The sequence below is a fragment of the Corvus brachyrhynchos genome, unplaced genomic scaffold, assembly GCF_000691975.1.
Source record: "Corvus brachyrhynchos isolate BGI_N302 unplaced genomic scaffold, ASM69197v1 scaffold914, whole genome shotgun sequence".
Classification (NCBI taxonomy): Eukaryota; Metazoa; Chordata; class Aves; order Passeriformes; family Corvidae; genus Corvus; species Corvus brachyrhynchos.
In genome coordinates, this window is record NW_008237467.1 from 176,053 (window position 1) to 187,301 (window position 11,249).

Sequence of the window (11,249 nt, forward strand, 5' to 3'; positions counted from 1 at the left end):
CCCGTTGCCAGCGCCAGCCCTTGTGGAATGTCACAGGCTTCCTTATAACACTTCAAAGTTACATTAAAGGGGGCCTAAGAGAATGACACAGGTCCAAGAATGCAGGTTTGTTCAAACACTATTTTTACTGGCAATACACTGTTTCAATGGGTAACAGCATCTACCAAACAGGGGTCTGCACAAAGGTGCCTGAGAAAGCTTGGTTTTTATTCTCTGCATTACAAGTGATTACCTGGGCAATATTACAAATCAAGAGGGAACACCCAGGCATACTGGAACTTGAACACTGGAGCAAAATTTTGGCATTGCTACAGTCAAGTCATGCACTGACCATGTTGAGGCTGGAATTTTTTGTGAGTCTAATGAATAAGAGGGACAAATGCAGTTTTCAGCCTTTACTCGGACTAGCATTAGTCATTTAAAGATTCCAGTGACTTCTCTGGAGCACTTTTGGATGGAGCTCAGACAAATAAAGTGCTGATGTAGCCAACTAATGCAATACAGTCTTAATTTTACTTGTGGGTTAAAATCAGTGCAATCATTAACCTGTTTGAAGTGCTTTGCTGAGTTAGGATCTAAGACTTTGTAAGAAGATGAATGCAGATTGGATTCCAATAGCATTTTGCATAAACTTGATAAGGCCTGGAAAAGTAGCTTTTGTAGTTGACATAAGTGTCCACAGTCTTGTGGAATAAAAGTAATGCTTGGAATATCTGTGTAAGTCACTTCTTAGTATTTGGAAGGCATGCTTTAATGTGTTTTCTTTCACTAACGAATGCAGTCACTTGCAGGATGAAATCTGGTAAAGTGCTGAGTAGAGCACAGCAATAGCACCCAATAATTCAGGAAAGAAAATAAAGACGACAAACTGCAGAGAACTCTAAGCATTTTCTGAATATAATGGTCGAGTTACAGATTTTGTTTTGGACACTTTGATTAATGCCTCTTACTCTCACATAAGGTGCCATGGGACCTTTTAAAGCGCACTTTCTTTTACAGAGCCTCTAACAGCATAGCTCTTTGTAATCATCTGCTGGAGTAGGATTTCAGTATTGACTTGGAAAAATACTATATACTAAATCACTAAAATGATTTTCTGGAGCAACGGGTTTTTGTTTTGGTGGTCTTCTATTTAAATAATAGCACAGGCCAACATTCTATGACAATCGCCTGATTTTTTTTCTCTATTCAGTTTTGGTTCTAATGTAATTGTAGTTTTGCCATCAAAGCAGATTAATTTGCAGTCCTGGCTCACTGGCAGAGGCATTCCATTACACCACACATGAAACTCTGTGCGTGTCTGTAGAAGAGTGCACATAAGGGTGTGCACAGCTGAGCTATTAAAGAAGTGGCCCATTTGCCTGCTTATGATTTTAATGAAAAAATAAGCCATCTTTAATTTGCTCTTGATTTCCCTCTCAAGCTGTTGTGCAAGCTCAGATAGCAGCTGCTCATGATCTAAAGGCTCCTGTTCCCATTTTCAATCTTTCTGTGGACACCAGTCTGTTTCTCATGCTGCTGACACACTGCGTCTTGCTCAAACTGTGTGCAGCAAGGAGGCCGTGGGTAGAGGAGGCAGAACACAGGGACACTGCCAGAAACAGAAATCTCCAGTAGCATATGGCCTCAGCACTGGTGGACGGGATCAGCAGCAGTTAGTGTTGCAGCTGCCACCTTATAACAGGATACTCTTCTGCAACAACTTCCATTTCACTAAATGATTAGAATATTAAAGTCTGTGGAAGCCAGCAACAAAATTGCTCCATATACAATATACCCAAAATAGGCCGTATGAGGCTTCAGATTTTAATTCTGTATCTTTTATTCTCTATTCTGATTGGACAGGAGAAATCTGATTTCTCCTTTTCCTGATTTTGGATACTTATGTACCTTTTTTCTAGTGGATTAACCCCATTCTCCATCTGGAGGCCTGGATTGCACCATATTTTCTTAGCTTTTACAATCAGCTGGAAAATCTCCAGCCCCGAATGGGGCTGTATGTCCTTGGCTTTGACATTTGGTTTCTAGTCTCCACTAATAATCAGGGTTAATTCCTTTGCTTGTCATGATGATTTGTGGGTTTTGAATTGCCCTAATTTATAGAATGATTCTGTCTGCACATGAGCCCCCATCCTATGTCTGGCACTCCTGTAGCATCTCACTCTGAGTTGGGAATGTGAGAAGCACATGCTAGAAAAGGTACCTCTCCAATTTGCTTTTCTCTCCTATGGAGAGAATGAGAACATGCAATATATAGGCACATCTTTTACCCGGTTTTATGTCTCCTGTTCGCCCAGAGTTCAGCCTCTCTCATCATCACCCTCAAATTGGACCTTGACTTTTCAAATGAAAACAGAGAGATTTACTGACACCATCCTTTACTGTGTATATGGCCTGTGGTTTGAGTTGGAAGGGCCCTTAAAGACCATCTAGTTCCAGCCCCCCTGCCATGGACAGGGACACCTTCCACTAGACCAGGTTGGTCAAAGCTCCATCCAACCCAGCTCTGAACTCTTTTAGGGATGGAGCATCCACAACTTCTCTCAGCAATGTGTTCCATTACCTCATCACCCTCACAAGAAAGAATTTTTTCCTAATATCTAATCTAAACCTACTCTTGTTCAGTTTGAAGCCATTCCCCCTTGTCCTATCACTATATGCCCTTTTAACAAGTCCCTCTCCAGCTCTCTTTTAGGCTCCCTTCAGGTATTGCAAGGTGCTGTAAGGTCTCCCCAGAGCCTTTTCCTCCTCCATATTAAACAGTCGTAACTTCCTCAGCCTGTCCTCACAGGAGACATGCTCCATCTCTCTGATTATTTTTGTGGCCCTTCTCTGGACTCTCTCTGAAAGGTCCCCCTCTTTCTTGTGCTGAGGGCTCCAGAGCCCCCACAACTGCCCTGAAGATTCTGGGCAAAATTTGCATGATCAAGAAGCAACACAAAGTTTTATTAAGTCTCAAACTGCCATTTTCCCCTCAAATGTCCTTCATGTTTACAAACAATCACACATCCCAGTACAGCAATTACCTTGGAATGGAGCAGACATTGCCACATTAGACATAAAGGTGAAATTGAAAGGTTAAAGATACGAGTTTTGGAGAGCCAGATGACTGATACCAGGTGATGTGTCACAGAGCTACTTGAAAAATGCAGTGGATGGTAGCTCCTCCAGATCTCCTTTAGAGGCTTCTGCTAGGGCAGACATTACTCATTCAGCAACCCTAAAATAAATGAAATAGATGATAGACTTAAAGCAAGATGTAATTCTCATATTAACTTGCGTTACTTTGTAAGAGGACTCCAGAACAGCTGTAAATTATTTTTAAAACCTTGTATTCTGACAGCACCCTCTCAGGCTATATTCTTGTAAATGAGAAGAGGTGCATGCACGGCTTTCTATTGAGGAGAGGGCAAACTGAGGCAGCGGGGTACAGCAGGCAGTCCTGTGGACTGGGATAGTGTATCTACAGAGAAATCACTGAAACTTCAATTGCATTGTGGTCTGTGCAGCCCAACACTGCAAACCAAACGAACACATTGAAAGGTGTTGAGACTTGCTAGAACAGACAGTTATAGAATAATTGTTTGCTTAGGTTCTCAGCGACCTTTAGGTAAGACCCTGAAAGAGGGATACATGGAAGCAAATCACTGACCACAGGACAAAGTGAAGTCTTTTACCATTTAATATCTGGGTAAGCAACGGTAAAAGAAAAGGTCACAGGGGTTGATACTGTTTGTGGTGAAATATTTCAGCTGAGGGATGACACAGAGAGGTATGGATATTTGCAGTTTATGAGATTTAATGTACTTATGCTTAAAAAGGGGTGAGTCTTTTAGTATTTCTTACATATGTGAGAAATTACATACTCCACTGAAGATGGCAGATACCATATCTAAGGATGAAATGAGAGAAGAGTGTAATTCCATGCAGGTTAAATGACAATTGATCTGGTCGGTGCTACCCATAGAATCAAGGGAGTGTTAGATGAAGGAAAAGGCCAAGGAATGGTACATTTTTTACCAGTTTTGGACAGCAAAAGGCTTAGAGAGGTGAGAGGGGAAGTGCCCCACAGCAGTGGGGGAAGTAGGACATTTCTCAGTCCTTCATAAGAAAAGTCATACTGTGTTAGACAAAGTCTTGATAAAATGTCAATTTTGCTTCCTCTTAGAAGCAATCTGTAGCATCCAGAACTGAGGTTAAGCATTTGGACTAATCACTTTGCAATATCCTACTGAGCTGGGAGAATTAAATTGGTGACCTGGGGAAGATGGCTGGGAACATTAGTTTGCTTTAAGCAGTAGCAGTACTATGCTACAATATTTTTTTCCCTTCTCTTTTACCTCTTAATCTCAAGCTTCCACTTTGTACTAGTCTGGAATAGCCTGTCATCAGGAATATAGAGGGAAAGTCTCTTTATGAAAGAGCTTGTGAAGTGCCACTGTCTCTAGTGGACCATATTCTTCAGGACAGAATGGTTTTTCCCAGTTTTTGCTCCTACATAAAACACTCTAGAAATATAGTTTTTGGTAAACTGGAAACTGTCTAAAAATTTTTAGTTTAAATGGCAAAGAGTAAAGCAGATTTTCTCCCTGATGTCCACAGCCTAGGGCAGGGCAGTGGCTGAGCACTAAACACATTTTACTTGAAGGAAGGGAACTGACCAAACAAGGAATTATTAGTGCTTTTGAAATGTTTGACAGCAAGATTTACATGTGTTTTCTATGAAGTTTAACTGGGAGAAGGGACAAGTGAACGCCTTGCCACAGATGAATTCAGCAAGTCCCATCATGGCTTAAATATGCAAGGATATTTGGGGAAAGACAAAAAAACCCCAACTGTCAAGCCAGAGGTTTGAAGTGGAAGGGCAAAAATCTCACTTTTTTTTTGCTCTGAGTATTCACAGGGGTTTTATGTGGATGTTCATTTGACTATTCAATAAATAACAGAGCACCTCCTCATGCAGTTCACAACACTTGTGCAACCACCTGGGAGCCAAAGAACTTTCCCAACAGGCAAGGGCGGTCAGGAGACCTGGGGCAACTGGTAAATTGTCATATGTCTCTTTGGTCAGACATGCCTTTCCTTTGGCAGCACAGGTTGAAAAGATCAGAATTTGTCCCCAGAGATGCAGACTGTTCTTTCTCATCTCTTCCTACAGAGAAACATTTTAATTCCATAATCAATAGATCAAAATGGAGAGCTCTCTGAGTAACTGACTATGGATAGCCATTGCCACTTAACTGTTTAAAGCACAAGTTATCCAAAGTGCTCCAGTTTGCCTTTGAGCAAGGCAGAACTGGCTTTTCTAAAGCAGAAGAGAACTTTTGCCTGAAGTTCAGGCTGGTTTTGAGCGTAAAAAAGTTCAGTTTATTTTTCACTCCAACTTCTGACTGATGGTACTCCAAGCCTTCATACTATTCTAGATACTGAGCTATCTATTTTTACCACTTAATGAATTAAACTCCCCAAACATCTTGAGAAAAACCTCAGACCTGTTAGATTTACTGTGTTCCTTTGTCATCAGGTATTTGGTATTTTCTGTCTTATAAACTAGAGTTTTAAGTTCCTGACATAAACAGCTAGAGCCAGAAAGCAGCAGCAGCCCTGTCAAAGAGCTATTGTTTCTGAGACTCCCTCTTTATTTTCAGGTCCTTGAATACATAATGGAGGCCCAAAGGTTGATTTTGCCAGATTTGCCCAAGGCCAGCTGATATGAGAATGCTGCTTAAGCAGTGCTGTAACATTTTACCCCTGTTCCTCACTAGCACTTAATACCATAGATTATAAATAGCATCTTGCCCTGTGATCAGCCTAACATACAGCTGGGAACTCCCCAGGAGCTTATAGTTAAGATCTCTAAAAACCTCTGCTACAGAAAACTGAAATTATTGTCTCCATGGTCAGGGGGAGAGGAGTTCACAGAGCGTCTACAGCTGTTTTAGGATGGGCTTCTTCTGACAAGTACCAGTTCAGGGACACAGCAGCCCCTCTCCTGGCAGGGCACTGCCTGTGTCCTGCCATGCTCTCTCTGAAATGTGTGTCTCCTGCTCTGGTGTTTTTCTAGGAAGAACTGCAAACCAGAGGACAGTGGTGTTATATTTGGGGGATATCTGGGGGATGCAAAGTTGGGGCAGGGAGACCTAGCAGGACATTTATCTATCTGGGATAGGTATGCATGTAACTGGCTTTGGGTTCCAAACTTAGCCTTTGAAAGGTCCTCTTGCCTCTCTCCCTCATGAATGGCAGGGGATTTTTGGAAATGGATACAGAGTAGGTGTCCTTCATCTGGGGCAGTCCTGGCTTTGTCCCAGAACCACGTAGAGAGGTATGAAGGGAAAAGAAGCCTTTCCTCAGGGTAGAGCCTAGGCTGCAAGCCCCTGTGCCATCCCCATCAGAAGAAGTCTGCTCTTAGCCCTGGGTTACCTTTGCTTTGTACCTCATCTGCCTGTGCTTTAAGCATGTACAGAAAACTTCTGTGAATCCCCATGGGTAGACAAGATAGTCCCCCATGCAATGCATGCTTTTCCTGCTCCAGCCCCATAGCACTGCTCTTCCCAGTACCTGGAGTCACGGTTCAATCCTGGCCTGTGGTGGCTGGTGGGCCTGCAGTACAAGGGACAAAGAGAATCCACTGGTGGGACAGTCCCTAGTACCAAAGATCCTCCCCAGGTTAGGGTGAACAGAAAAGGGTTCCCCCAGAATGCTGTGCTTTGGCATGTTAATGTACCCCAGTTCTGCTTTCTCGGTTGGCCCGTTGGCCTCCCCGCCCAACCTTATACGTCCCATTACCTTATATGTCCCTGCCCTAGAAGCTTCTCCACTCCCTGTTCCCCCATTGGCCCTTGCCCCATTGCCACTCCCTCAGAGTTTCCCTATTGGCTCCCTTACCCTAGCCCTGCCTGCGTACCGCCCCCGTGCCCTCAGATCATTGGTCCCTGATGCTCGATCAGCTCCTGTATATAAACCTGGACCCTCCATTGTTCTTTCTCTTCGTCCCTGGAACCCTTCACAAGCATGACTGCAATGAACCCCTCCCATGGAACTCTATACAAAGACCCTTCCTGCCTGTTTGCTGTCGATCCATTCTAGGGAGCTATCTGTGTGTTTGCGTGTACACACGTGTGTGAGGGTGTGGTGGTCCCGTGCCCTCAGATCATTGGTCCCTGATGCTCGATCAGCTCCTGTATATAAACCTGGACCCTCCATTGTTCTTTCTCTTCGTCCCTGGAACCCTTCACAAGCATGACTGCAATGAACCCCTCCCATGGAACTCTATACAAAGACCCTTCCTGCCTGTTTGCTGTCGATCCATTCTAGGGAGCTATCTGTGTGTTTGCGTGTACACACGTGTGTGAGGGTGTGGTGGTCCTGCCGAGCAGCTTCGCCTTGGAGACACTTTCAGAAGGTCGCAGCACCTCACCATCCAGCACCGCCAAGCCACTGCGACACTGGCCCATCACGAAGTCTGCAAAAAGTCATTTTTCAGACCCATAGGTCACTACCTCATCACTAACTGACATTCCACTGAACAGCTTTGGATAATTTAAACAAAGACATCTTTTATGGGACTTGATATGCAGCAGAAAGCCAGCCATGCATGCAAATGCATCTTGGCCAGTCTCTCCCACCTTGTCCTTGTCCAGGCTGTCTACCTTGCTAAGACAACCCTCAGCCAGCCACCCTGCCTGCAGGGAGCAGGGACTGCCAGGATGTACACTGGCTACATCCCATCAGATGTTACCTTTCATGGACTAGAAAATCCAGGAAGGATAAGGCCCCTAGCCCTTACATGTCTGTGAATCCTTTCTACAGTGAGCACAGTCCTGTGGCATGCCCCAGGGTGTAGTTTGAGCTGTTCCCAAAAGTGGATTCAAATTGGACCATGCTGTTATGTAGAGACAGGCATCTCTGAGCTGTGCTATGAGGACTGGAGAAGGAAAAAAATGTATTCATTGTTTTTATTTATTCATTATTTTCCTTTATTTATACCAACATAGCCATAGGGACCAGGAGAGCCCCATGAAGGCATTCCAAAACAGGCTTCATGTGTCTGGGAAGGAGCAATTTGTGCAGGCAAGAGGGGAGACTTTGTAACTACAGGTCTTGGGGGTTTGTGCTGACAGAGAAGGAGGTAGGCAGATCCCACTGCTGTTGCTGTGGGAGCAAGGAGTGCAGCATGGCTGGATTATCTGGAGGAGACTGGGTGGAATTTTCCTAAGAGTTAGGCAGTATAACACACTGAGACAGCAAATGACTGGAGGCAAATGATTCATTGTGCTAAGTACTGTAAAGCCAAGAAAACAGATGTCTTGGCTAGACTAAGGACAGAACAACGTATTGTATTAAGCAGATTTATCAATAGGGTAATGAATATTTTGTTCAGATTGTTGTAAAGTTGGGAGGTTTTTTGGTCCTAAAACATTATAACTAGATAAAGCATGAAACCCTCTAGCAAGAGTCACCAAAATCCTTTCTGAGACATTAACAATGTGAAGAACAAGACTTTAAGTCTGAATATACAGAAATTATTACCCAGTCCTGTGCAGCTGATTCATACCCATGCATTTCTATTGACACCAGTGGGAGTGAATGGATCTGAGTAAGTCAAACATACAGCCCAGTGATTTTCTATTGACATAGCAACAAAGGGCTAAATTTAAAGTTAATACTGACTGAAACAAGAGCCTCTTTTTTTGATGTTATAGGTAGAAAATTGCCATATGCCTAGGGAGGGTATGTCGTATTTGTGCTGATAATTTTTCTCCAAAGCCGGACTGGCCTGGCTATGCACATGGATGTCATGTGCCCAGCAAACTTACAGCCCCACTAAAGGTTGTGAGAGGGCACCTGCCCTCTGGTAAACACCACCTCATTGATACAGGAGGGTTTTCTGAAGAGGAAACTGAAGGTTTCCTCTGAGCAGCACAGAGCATGGCAGTGGATGTAGGGGCAAACAAAACTATGCAGACATGGCCTAGGTTGTCTGCAGGTGGTCAGTAAGGAGCCTGCTTGGTTCCCACAGCAGGAAGGGTTGATGAGGCTCTGTGGGGGTATTTCAGGTGTGCATTCTTCTGGGGAGTGTTCAAGAGAGACACAAGAATTCGTTGCAAACCAAATGCCATTTACCCATTGGAAACTAGAGAGAATGTTTTCTTTAAGTGTTTTGCCTAAGGATCCCAGTTGACCAAGAAGGCCAGTGGCATCCTCGTGTGTACCAGCAATAGCAGGACCAGGGCAGGGATTATCCCCCTGTACTCGGCACTGGTGAGGCCACACCATGAGTCCTGTGTCCAGTTCTGGGCCCCTCACCACAGAAAGGACATTGAGGTGGCAACGGAGAAGGGCAACGGAGCTGGTGAAGTGTCTGGAGGACAAACGCTGTGAGGACCAGCTGTGGGAGCCAGGGTTGTTTAGCCTGGAAAGAAGGTTCAGGGGAGACCTTATCACTCTCTACAACTGCCTGACAGGAGGGTGTAGCCAGGTGGTGATTGCCCCTTCTCCCAGGCAACAAGTGCCAGGACAAGAGGAAGTGGCCTCAAGCTTCACCAGAAGAAGTTCTGATTGGATATTAGGAAAAACAGGCTTCCCAAGGAAGTGGCTGAGTCACCATCCCTGGAGGTACTTACAAGACATGTAGGTGTGGCACTTAGGGATGTGGTCAAGTGGTGGACTTGGTTCCCTGGTTTAACAGTTGGACTTGATGATCTCATAGATGTTTTCCAAGCTAAACAATTCTATGATTCTACAACTTTATTGATGTCCCATGGAATCCCTGGAAACCTTAATTTTTGGGGTATGATCACATGCTTAAATTCTTTGTTCCAGAACCTGCTGTCCTATTCTAGTGCCCACCTCTCCAGTCAGGGTATAGCTCTGTCTTGGATGGGCTACCAAAGGCTTTTTTTACTCCTTCAAAACTGCCAGGCACTCTCAAAATGCTGGGACACTGGAGGTTTAGGTTGTACGCATGAAGTTCTTGAGGCAGTTTCCTAAGCAGAAAGCCATTGTGAAATGCCCTGTGTGATCCCACAGACAATGCCCATCACTCATGTGATTACCTCCTGCTGGCCACATCAAGAAGATTTTCCCTAAGGAAAGAAGCACATGCTGCCCACTTTATTTTAAAGCAGCAAACAGCCACAAAGCTTCCCATATTGTGAATATATTCCACATATTCTAACAAGAGTACAAGAAAGAAATGCAAGCCTGTGATACTTGCTTTTGTCTTGAGTAGATAGGTACTTTAATTGCACAGCACGTCCTGATATCACGTCCTTTCTGCTCATGCTGATCCATTACTGCATAGCTGGCAGGTCTGTCTGAACACAGGCGTGATGGCTGTGCTGTTTCTCTAGTCAGGAGCTGCAGTCAAATCAGTATAGTGATAGCAATCTTAAAAGAATAAAAATAAAAGGAAGAAATGCAGATGATCAAGTTTTTGGGATGTGGGTGGGGGAGGTAATGACGACTAAAGAAGACTGCATTAATCACTCTCCATAATACTCCCAAAAGTATCTTGCCAAGGCATTAATTTTAATCTTTACAAGTTGAACGATTGCTGCAGGGTGCATTTAACTTTTCACCTCTGATGGAGCCGCTCATTCTGGGAGTTAAAGATCTCCCTGTTTATCGTTTCTGTGGAATCTCTCTCCATTTCTTCTGTACAGTGCACTATGTACTCTGCTGGAAAAAAAGTAAAAAAAAGAGGGGGAAAAAAGTCACTGTTACTATCATGAGTTGTTTTCTTTTCACTTGAAAGGGAATCTTTGCTCCTTTCATGACTCAATGTGTTTTATGAATCCTGTCCCCTCGACAGAGCATTCAGGCTTCAACAAAGAAGCTGCAGCTCTCACCAAACAAGGGCAACTTGTTTTAAAGCCTTCTTTGTCCTGGAGAAGCTTGTCTCTTGTGACTGCCACAAGATATGTCAAATTGGGTTAACTGCTGTCTCGTTATTATTGTAAACTGCACTGTCTGATAATGAGACTGGTTGAGATAAGCGAATCTGCTGAACAGGCATAACACTGAAGTCCCACTCCGGGACACATTATAGGAAAGCAGGGCATTCTTTCAAATGAAAGTCTCCAGATGGAATGTTGGCAACTGTAGGGAATTTGACTGGCAATACCCAAGATGGTCTGATCATCAGCATCATATGACATTGTTTTCTGCCTTTCTCAAGGGTTCCTGAGTGTGGCTGTCAATCCTTCTCTTGAGAGGCTAGGCAAGTGGTTACCAGTATTTGGAAA